We start from the raw sequence: 11,100 nt of genomic DNA on the forward strand, positions 1-11,100 counted from the left end.
AGGAAGTGTGCGCTGGTGTGTGGAAGTGTGTGGTAGTGCGTGTGCAAGCAGTAACTGGCGGTCAGTGACGGCCTTTGCTTTCTTATTAGTCTGAAAGACGTTTCAGGTGTATTAGCGACTGTTTTCTGCGCTGGATCGTGCGCACCACACACGTGCACATCTTATACACGTGTGTGTGTGTTAGTGTGTAGTACCCGGGCTTGAACTCAGCTCTCTTGCTTGACCGGAACCCTACTACTCGAGCCACACCTACAACCAGCTTTTTGTCGGTTAATTGCAGATGGAATCTCCAGGACTTTTCTGTCCCAGCTGACGTCTGATCTCAGCTTCAGATAGGAACCTGAGCCCAGTGTGAGTTGCTTGTAAGAGCAAATAGAAAAGGAAGAGTAACAATGCTTTGTCACAGAAGTTACTATGTTTCTTGATTTGTTGTTTGCTTTCTGGTTTATTAAACACACATATTTAGGGTTTTTTGTTTGTTTGTTTTGTTGTTCACAGGGCTTGAATTCGGCCTGGGCGCTGTCCCTGGGCAAGAGCTCAAGGTTAGCGCTCTACCACTTGAGCCACTGTGCCACTTCTGGCTTTTTCTGTGTTTGTGGTACTGAGGAATCTAACCTGGGGCTTCATGCATGCTAGGCAAGCACTCTACCACTAGGCCACAAAGGCCAGTTTTAGTACTTCTGTCATTTTATAGATCCTGAAATTGAGGGTTAGAAATTCCTAGGCAACACACCGAAGATCATTCAAAATTCATTTGATGTTTACAATTTAACCTCCTTAATTGATGTACAGTAAATACATACCTGACCCTCTGTACATCACCTTTATAATGCAAACAAAGTGTATTATAACTAAAAAAATAAATATCTGAAAAGTACTTTTTCCCTCTGTTAGTGGGTGCAGGATTGAATCCTGTCACCTATGATGCTCCCTGCTAACATCTTATTTGCCCAAACTGACCACATGGGAACAGCACCCCCTCCAGGCCAGCCTGAGAAATTGACTCTCGGTGCCTGAATAGAATTCCCACACACACCCAAAAAGGGAGATCCAAAAATAACTGAGGGGTGACAGGCTTTAGGAGTGACTTTATATTAACAGAGATTTATTTCTCCACTTATCCATCCTCATCAAGAATGGAAATTAACACCAAAAAAAACCCCACAATTGGCAGATGTAGGGAATGCTGGAAGAATGAAGTCCAAGAATCCACTGATTACCAACTGTTACCACCCCCAATCAAGTAGTGGCCAGAAGAACTGACGCTGGCTTGTCATAGGATAGCATGGAAGTCCTAGAAACACAGCAAGGTTTAGGGTTGCTGTTAGATGACTTGACCAAGAGAGAGGGGGAGGAAAAGTTTAATGCTAGAAAGACTGGCAGGCTTACTTCATTAGGACAGAGAGCAGCAGCTGCTGTTAAGTTAGGGAGGGGTATTTATAGGGTGGGAGCATAGAAAGAGATCGAGTTCTTTGTTGTGAGTGGGAGGCAGTGTTGTCGTTAGTGGCCAGGCAGCCAGGCAGGACCTTGGTGGCTGGAATGCTGGCCCTCACACAATAACTTCACCCCAGCTCACAGCTGCTCTACCAATTCTTTTTTTTTTTGTCATGGGGCTTGAACTTGGGCCTGGGCACTGTCCCTCAGCTCTTCAGCTCTACCGCTTGAGCCACAGCACCACTTCTAGTTTTCTGAGTAGTTTATTGGAGATAAGAGTCTTACAGCCTTTCCTGCCAGGGCTGGCTTTGAACTAGGATCCTCAGATCTCAACCTCCTGAGTAGCTAAGATTGCAGGTGTGAGCCACCAGCAGCCAGCTTCTACCAATTCCTTTTTCCACTGAGAGCGAGAGCTGTTCTTCCAAGGACTGTTATTTGTTAAAAGTGTCAGAGAACTATTCTGCCTAATTTTAAATAAAAGGGACTTATAGAAAAACCTCAGTGTAGATAGAAGCTGAAGAGTCAGGCTTGAGAACAGTTGGGAACTAGCAGACAAGTGCATGGCTTTCAGAACTACAATGCCTTAGCAGGAAGTCTAGCCTGCCCCTCCCCCGTGCATGTTTATGATATACCGCTCTCCCCACCTCCCTCACTCAGGATGCCAAGTGTAGGGAAAGAGAATTTGGTTGGCTGAATTTCAGTCACATGCCCACACTCTGTGAATCGAGTCCAGTGGAGATGGGGGTCCTGCTCCTCACTTTTATTAGTTATATCCCATACAAAGGCAAACCTTCCATTCCCGGGACTTGAAACCTCACTAGAGAGGCAGAAACTGTATGTGTCATGGTTTTAAATGCCAGACAAGAAGGGGCCTTGTCCTAAGGAAGGTCCAGCTAAGGCCTTCTGAGCCCCTTAGCTCATCTCCGCTTGACGGAGATGATGGGGATGGAGGTGATGAGGGTGGGGATGGGGAGATGCTGCTTTCCACGGAGATCTGTTTATGATCTGGACCGGTGGCTCCTGAGTAGAGGCCAGGCACTGAGACTGAGGAGCCCTGGGGTCAGGAAGACGCGGCGAGCAGTGACTCTTCCTGCCTCACACCCCAGCACTGCTTAATCCACGCTACTGTGTACAGGGGAAGTCTTGCTTCTGCTAGATATGCTGCAGACCTAGAGCTGCTAACTGGGACTGGAAAAAGCCCATTTAAATGACTAGTGTGTAAATAATGATAGGACCTGGACTGTACTAAGAAGAAAGAAGAGACTAGATGGTCCCTCGTAAGAATGCTAAGATAGGAAGAGAAACTAGGAACTGGGATCGTGATAACATTTATTGTAAAGAGGGAAGAGTGAAGGTCAGTTAAGGAAGTGTCATGTGGCATGCCCATGCTATATGTCCAGCAGGATTTTTGTTTCTTTGAGTGGATTTTTTTTTTTTTTGGTCAGACATGGGCCTGCACTCTGGGCCAGGGCGCTGTCTCTCAGCTCTTTTTTAGCTCAAGGCTAGCACTCTACCACTTGAGCCACAGACCTACTTCCAGCTTTTTCTGCTTATGTGGTGCTGAGGAATGGAACCCAGGGCCTCATGCATGCAAGGCAAGCGCTCTACCACTGAGCCCCTTCCCAGACGAGTGGAATTTTTTTTGAGGTTGAGATCCAGAAGATTGAGGTTCAAGCCAGAATGGGCAGGAACGTCGTGAGGCTCCATCTCCAATTAAACAGCAGACTGTCAGGCTGGAGGTGTGGCTCAAGTGGTAGAGCACCAACTATGAAAAAGCTCAGGGAGTGGAATGGAGATGGAGTGGAATTTTTCACCTCCAAAGCCAGTGTTTTCCTGCTTTTTATTAATGGTTGGTCTTTTTTTTTTTTTTTTTTGTGGTTGTAGGGCCTGAGCTCTGGGCCTGGGCACACTGTCCCACAGCTCTTCAGCTCAAGGCTAGCACTCTGCCACTTGAGCCACAGCACCACATCTAGCCTTTTCTGTTTATGTGGTGCTGAGGAATCGAACCCAGGGCCTCCGGCATGCAAGATAAGCACTGTACCACTGAGCCACCTTCCCAGCCCAATGGTTGGTCTTGAATGTAGTCTTGAAGGTTTTCAGGCTTTGGACCTTGTGTCCCTCCTTGGGGGCAGTTGGCTTTTTTCCTAGTCACCTTGTGCCAGCCAGGGCTTCTCTGAGACTGTATACTCAGGCCCTGTTCCAGCCCTTTAGCGCCATAAGGAGGAAGCAGAGAGGATTTACAACCTCCAGCCAATTCCTGGACTCTGGGCACAGGACATTTGTGGGGCAGGTTCCAGGTGTTTCTGGGCTGCACAAAGCAGTTCAGAGGTGTCCCTAGGGAAGGCAGCTCACCCAGACAGACTGGAGAGGCTGGGGACAGGGTTTGTTAGAAGACATTGCTGTAACCTGCAGTGCCTCCTTCCCAGCAAGACTACAGGCGAATGCTAATTACATAGATAGGAAGGGGGAAAAGGAAGAAAAAATTAAAATACATGTGCAAAAACAAAAACCAGCTCAAGGACAGAGCCATGACAGGCGTGTGTGTGCGTGCACATGTGTGCGTGCGCGCATACACACACACACACACACACACACACACTTCCAAAATAAGTAGAAGGAAAACTAGCTCTAACCCTAAACTTTAACTACTGAATTAGGCAGTCACCTCCCTCTTGTAGCTGTGCGTCCCTAGGAGCCCCCAGGACCAAGAGCCTTGGTGATTGCCATGCTGCGACCTCTGGACATTCCCACCGACTGGAGATCCCAGCCTCCCTGGCAGGACACTCTGTGTTCCTGCCATTGCTCGTCACCACCACAAGGGGCCACTGTTGATGACCCTGCAAATTACCACCAGGGCCACCCTGCCAGTAGGCCTTCAGTAGCCGTTCTGGGAGATCTCTGGAGGGAGAATGCCACTCTCTGGGCACCGCTTGAACCACACCTCCATCTCTCTGTTACTATTACTATTATTGTTGTTGTTGTTGTTATTAGTGTGTGTGCACCAGTACTGGAGCTTGAACTTAGAGCCTGGGTGCCTGGCTTTTTTGCTCAAGGATAGTGCTCCACTGCTTGAGCCATAGCCCCATTTCTGGCTTTTTGGTAGTTAAGTAGAGCTGAGTTTCATGGACTTTCCTTGCGTGGCTGGCTTTGAGCGTTGGTGGTCAGATCTCAGCCTCCTGAGGAGCTCAGGGCTGAGCCACCAGCGCCCAGCTGGGTTTTGTTTTTGTCACCACTTAGAACTGGGCATCCCATGACTCACTTTTTTCTTTTTTTTTCTTTTTGTCGGTCGTGGGGCCTGAACTCTGGTCCTGGGCTCTGTCCCTCAGCTCTTCAGCTCAAGGCGAGTGCTCTACCACTTGAGCCACAGCGCCACTTCTCATTTTCTGGTGGCTTATTGGAGATGAGAGTCTAACAGACTTTCCTGCCCGGGCTGGCTTTGAACCGCGGTCCTCAGATCTCAGCCTCCTGAGTAGGATTACAGGCGTGAGCCACCGTCGCCCCGCATGACTCACTTTTTAAAAATCTAGTTGGGAGGGCTGGGAAGGTGGCTCAGTGGTAGAGAGCTTGCCTTGCAAGCATGAAGCGTGAGGTTCGATTCCTCAGTACTACATACACAGAAAAAGCCAGAAGTGGTGCTGTGGCTCAAGTAGTAGAGTGCTAGCCTTGAGCAAAAGAAGCTCAGGAACAGCGCCCAGACCCTGAGTTGAAGCCCCAGGACTGGCAAAAAAAAAAAAAAAATCAAAAACTCTAATCAGGAAGTACATTACGCCACTGTCAGGGGAGACTGGGAGTGCTGGTAATGGGGAAGGCCAGCCCCACCTGTGTCCCGCAGCCCTCCCTGGGGCCCAGCGTGGTTGGGGAGGGACCGGCTGGTGCCCGGGGCTGGCTGAGCTGGAGGACTCATTTCCTGCTGCACCGGGCAGGGCCCAGGAGCTTCAGGGGCTCCTCTGGCCTCAGGCCACTTCCAGTCAGGCCCTGGCCCTTCAGGGAAGGGCAGTGAACCAATTAAACCCAGGGCTCAGGCTGTCTTTTCTGGGAGGCACCCGGAAACGGTGCCTGGGGGACCCTCTGGGGGGTTGGGGAGGGCAGGGACTGGAGGGGAACCAGGGCTTCCATCAGCATGGAAGGAGTCCTCCTTCCTTAATTGCTAGGACACTGACTGCGTGCGCTCTGCAGGAGTGTCTTGCAATGCGGGTACAATGTGTCTTACATAAACTTGTTTTTCACAGAATCAATAAACAGCCTCTTAGGCTCACCCCAAGGACCTCACTGCCCCCCCACACCTGACACCCAGGGAACCCCTAGTTTAAATCCTCAGTCTATCTGCCTCTTCACAGGTTTACTGAAGCCTGAGAGTGTGGCTCCAGTGATAGAACCTGAGTTCAAACCCTAGTCACTGATAATAAAAAGAAATCAAGGAATAACTATCTGACCTTCATATTCAAGTACATAATGTTGCTAAAAAGAAAAAAATCAACATGTGGCCAGGCGCTGATGGCTCACACCTGTGATCCTAGCTACTCAGGAGGCTGAAATCTGAGGATCTCCATTTGAAGCAACTCTTACCTCCAATGAACTACTCAGAAAAAGCTGGAAGTAGTGGTATGACTCAAATGGTAGAGTGCTAGCTTTGAGCACAAAGAGGTTCAGAGATAGCGCCTAGGTCCTGAGTTCAAGCCTCAGGACTCCCCAACACCCCCCCCCCCAAAAAAAAATCAACTCATGAAGCCAGGTGCTTCTGGCTCATACCTGTAATCCTAGCCACTCGGGAGGCTGAGATCCAAGGCGCACGGTTCAAAGCTAGCCAGGGGAGGAAAGTCCAACATTCTTTTTTTTTTTTTTTTCGTTCGGGGGGTTTTAACTCTGGGCCTGGGTGCTGTCCCTCAGCTCTTCAGCTCAAGGCGAGCGCTCTACCACTTGAGCTACAGCGCCACTTCCGGTTTTCTGGTGGTTTGTTGGAGATAGGAGTCTCACGGTCTCTCCTGCCCGGGCTGGCTTTGACCTGTGATACTCAGATCTCAGCCTCCTGAGTAGCTAGGATTACAGTTGTGAGCCACCAGCGCCCGGCATCCAACATTCTTATCTCCAATGACCCACCAGAAAATTGGAAGTGAAGCTATGGCTCAAAATGGTAAGCATTAGCCTTGAGCAGAAAAGCGCCAGTACAGGGCACAGGCCCCAAGCTCAAGTCCTGTGACTAACCAAAAAACAAAACAAAAGAAAAAACCCCACATGTATTAGACAATGGAAAGAAAGATGCCTGGGATTTGATGCTAATGGGAGAAACTAATGGAAAGAAGCTGTTTTCTAAATGCTTCTGCTGGGGGTTCCTGCTGAACAGACAGCCCTGCAGGCTACGGTGCAGGAGTGAAGCGAAGGACTCAGAGGGGGAAGTGCAGAAAGGCCTGAGCCACAAGCTGTGCCATGGAGGTGGTGGGAAGTCTCAGAGGCCAAAGAGGACTGAAGCCAGGGCCATCCCATACGCAGAGCCCACTCTGGATGGGCAGCATTGGCATCTGGCCTTTGCCCTGGGGCCTGGGTTTCCAAGGCCTCTCTTAGAGATGAGAAAGTTCACCAAGGAATAGATTATGAAACTAAGCAGGTCACTAGCCTCTCATGCCTATATTCTTAGGGAATTATAGTTCAAATCCAGCCTGGTAGAAAAGTCTGTGGAGCTCTATTGTTACTATTATTTTTTTGGTTGGTCTTGGGGCTTGAAATTTGGGGCTTGGCGCTGTCCCTCAGCTCTTCAGCTCAAGGCAAGCGCTCTACCACTTGAACCACAGTGCTACTTCCAGTATTCTGATGGTTTATTGGAAATAAGAGTCTCATGAACTTTCCTGCCAAGGCTGTCTTTGAACCGTGATCCTCAGATCTCAGCCTCCTGAGTAGCTAGGGTTACAAGCATGAGCCACCAGTGCCCAGACCTTTTTTTGTGTGGGGGGAGGGTCTGGTCATGGGGCTTGAACTCTGAGCCTGGGCACTGTCCCTCAGCTCTTCAGCTCAAGGCTAGCGCTCTACCACTTGAGCCACAGCGCCACTTCCAGCTTTTCTCTTTTTGCTTATGTGGCACTGAGGAATTGAACCCAGGGCCTCATGCATGCAAGGCAAGCGCTCTACCACTGAGCCACCTTCCCAGCGCTTTTTTTTGCCAGTCCTGGAACTTAAACTCAGTGCCTAGGTGCTGTTCCTGAGCCTCTTTGTGGTCAAAGCTAGTAGTGCTCTACCACTTGAGTTACAGAGAGAGCCACTTCAGCTTTTTTGAATAGTTTATTAGAGATAAGAATCTCATGGAAACTTTTCTGCTGGGCTGGCTTTGAACTACAATCCTCCCATCTCAGCCTCCAGAGTAGCTGACAGGCGTGAGCTACAGGGGCCTATCTTCTGTGAGGCTCTTTTCTCCAACTAAACATCGAACTGCCAGAAGTGGAGGTGTGGCTGAAGTGGTAGAGCACTAACCTTGAGTGACAAAGCTAAGACACAGCACCCTGGCTCTGAGTTCAAGCTTCAGTACTGGCACCAAAAAAGAAAAGAAAAGCCACTGTCTCTCTCAACATTGTTATAGATGCGGGGTGTGGGGGTGCTTTTGGTCTGGGGGGATTGGTGGCTTCCTACACTGGTGTGGAAGAGCATCTGGGAAGTTGCTGCTTGAGACAGGGAGGACCCTCGCTGACATGACTGGGGGCTGCCAGGCGGAGCGCGCTCCCCGGGCACTGCCCAGAAAACCCTCCTCATGCGCGCGCGGTGCACCGCTGGAAGAATGCGCTCTCCAACGGCGAGGGTACAGTCCTTTATTTATTTATTTTTATTTATTTTATTTTTTGGGTCCAGTTGTGGGGCCTGAACTCTGAGCTGTCCCTCAGCTCTTCAGCTCAAGGCTAGCGCTCTACCACTTGAGCCACAGTGCCACTTTCGGCTTTTTTCTTTCTGCTTATGTGGTGTTGAGGAATCGAACCCAGGGCCTCATGCATGCAATGCAAGCGCTCTACCACTGAGCCACCTTCCCAGCCCCCAGTCCTTTATTTTTAACACTTAGTATTTAGAGAGGGCCCAAATCTGAATGACCTTAGGATTTGGTTTCTGTGACATTGTTACAAGTCCCTCCTTTGTGTCGCTTTATGCTGGGCACATGTCTGCAATATTTGTTGTAAATCTCCTGTTGCCTTTTGATCTACACACGGCTGTCCCCCTGTTCTGACTGATTCTCCCAAGGTAGAGGCAAAAGTCCATGTAGAAAGATGAGTGCCCTCCATGCTGTTTTGCCTGTTACTGAAGAGGAAGGGAGCACCATGTGCGGGCTGGGGGTGGAACTCGTGGGAAGCCGAGGCAGGCATGCACAGGGCCTTGGGTTCCAGCTCCACCCACGACTGTCATTCCTGCTTTACTTCATAGCTGTTACGCAATAGACACCCTGTCAGATGCCTTCCAACAAGATCGAATCTATTGATTTATCCTCACAAGCAGTGGAATCCATTTCTTCATAGTCTGCCCATAACACTGGTTTTATAATTTAAGAGTGTGGGTAAAATGACAGTGAGAGTTAACACATACTGAGGAGTTATCACTGAATCCTCATAAGACTTTTATCTTTGTCCTTATTTTATTTTTATTTTTTTGTTGGTTGTGGAGCCTGAACTCTGGACCTGGGTGCTGTCCCTCAGCTCTTCAGCTCAAGGCGAGTGCTCTACCACTTGAGCCACAGCGCCACTTCCGGCTTTTTCTGCTAATGTGGTGCTAGAGGAGTCGAACCCAGAGCCTCATGCATGCGAGGCAAGCGCTCTACCACTGAGCCGCCTTCCCAGCCCGCCCTCCCCCACCTCCCTGTCCATTTATTAAGTAAGACATTGAGACATAGACTTTTTAAGTGTCTTTCCTAAGGTCACACAGCTTGTGAATGGCAGAGTTAGGAGACCAACCCAGGCAGACTTTGTATTCTTCCCTATATATCATGTTGCCTAAGTGTATTACTCTTTTTTTCTTTTCCTGGAACTGAGATTTGATTCATGTCCTTGCACTTGCTAGGAAAGTACACTTGAGCAATGTCCCCAGTCCCTTTTGCTTTAGTTATTTAGTTAGGATCTTTTGTTTTGTTTCCCCAAGCCAGCCTGGACTGTGATCCTCCTATTTTGGAGCCCTGCACAGCTGGGAGAGCAGGTGTTCACTCCCATACCTAACTGATTGAGATGGGCTCATGCTACTAGCTTGCAGGACAGACCTCAAATAGTGATGCAATCTCTGCCTCTTGAGTAGCTGGAATTCCAAGCATGTTTTTAATGAGGGGAAACTAAGTTTGACTTGCCATCCTCAGACCTCAGCCTCCTCAGTAGCTAGGATTACAGGCGTGAGCCACCAGCCACTGGTCTGGAGTCAGCACCTTTTCTAGACTCTAAGAGCTCTGTTGGTTGCTGTCCAGTTTCAGCAATATATGGTAGACTGGATTTTAGTTGTTTTGTTTTTTAGAATGAGAGGCCAGTGCGCTGTCTCTGGGCTCCACTCTGGTCCCTAACAAACCCCTCTCAAAGCAGAGAGCAGGGGGTGAGCTTGTGCGGTGTCCGGAGGAGACGGAATTTGGCATGTCCTTGCCCCTGGTCTTCCCTTGCAGTGGAAATGCACTTCTGTTACTTCTGTTCAACTTCCAGACTTTGAGCTCAGCCAGGACATTTTTTTTTTGGCAGGGGGGAGGTCTGGTCGTGGGGCCTGAACTCTGGGCCTGGGCGCTGTCCCTCAGCTCTTCAGCTCAAGGCTAGCACTCTACCACTTGAGCCACAGCTCCACTTCCTGCTTTTTTCTTTTTGCTTATGTGGTGCTGAGGAATGGAACCCAGGGCCTCAAACATGCAAGGCAAGCGCTCTACCACTGAGCCACCTTCCCAGCCCCTCAGCCAGGACATTTCTGAGACAGAAGAACAACATGGAAGCTCCTCAGAAAGGACCAGCACAGACATTTCTCTTGCTTTGGATGGGAGGAGACTGGGAGAGGAGCTTCTTGAATTAGAACTTACCAAGAGAGGGCAAGGTGGGGTCCTTTGCAGAGAGCCGCAGTTTGCCCCAATTCCTGTAGGGATCTGAAGGGAGAGCCTGTGTGTGCAGAGTGTGGGAAAAGCGTTAAGCAGAGTTCCTGTCTCACCGGACACCTGAGGATGCACACTGCCTGAGCCTTACCTGTGCGCCAGTGTGGGAGGGCTTCAAGCAGAGTTCTGCCTGCACACTCACTGCAGGACACCCACGGCAGGAGGCCCGGCTCTCACCATCTTCACAGGACACACATGGAGTACACACTGTGAGTGCCTGGAGTGCAGAAAGACTTCTGGACAGAAATCTTACCTACGCGAGCCTGGAGTCCACGAGAGCGGGTCAAAGCTCGAAACCTGTCACCCACCAGAGAATCCACGTGGGGGTGACACGCTGCAGGTGTGGCAGTCAGCCCTGACACACCAGGGAGCAGCCCGGCCCGTGCCCCAAGTCCAAGAAGGACCTCCCAGATAACTCACTCTGCAGCCCACGTGCGCACTTCCCTGGGAGAAAGGCCTTTCAGCTGTCACGACTGCCACAAAATGTTCTGTGACCACTCACGCCTGGTTACACACCAGAGCACACAGGGGAGAGGCCCTTCGAGTTCGAGGCCTGTGGGAAAGAATTTATGGACGGCTCTGCCCTTGTCGAGCAT

The sequence above is a fragment of the Dipodomys ordii genome, unplaced genomic scaffold (assembly GCF_000151885.1).
Source record: "Dipodomys ordii isolate 6190 unplaced genomic scaffold, Dord_2.0 Scaffold15, whole genome shotgun sequence".
NCBI classification, from domain to species: domain Eukaryota; kingdom Metazoa; phylum Chordata; class Mammalia; order Rodentia; family Heteromyidae; genus Dipodomys; species Dipodomys ordii.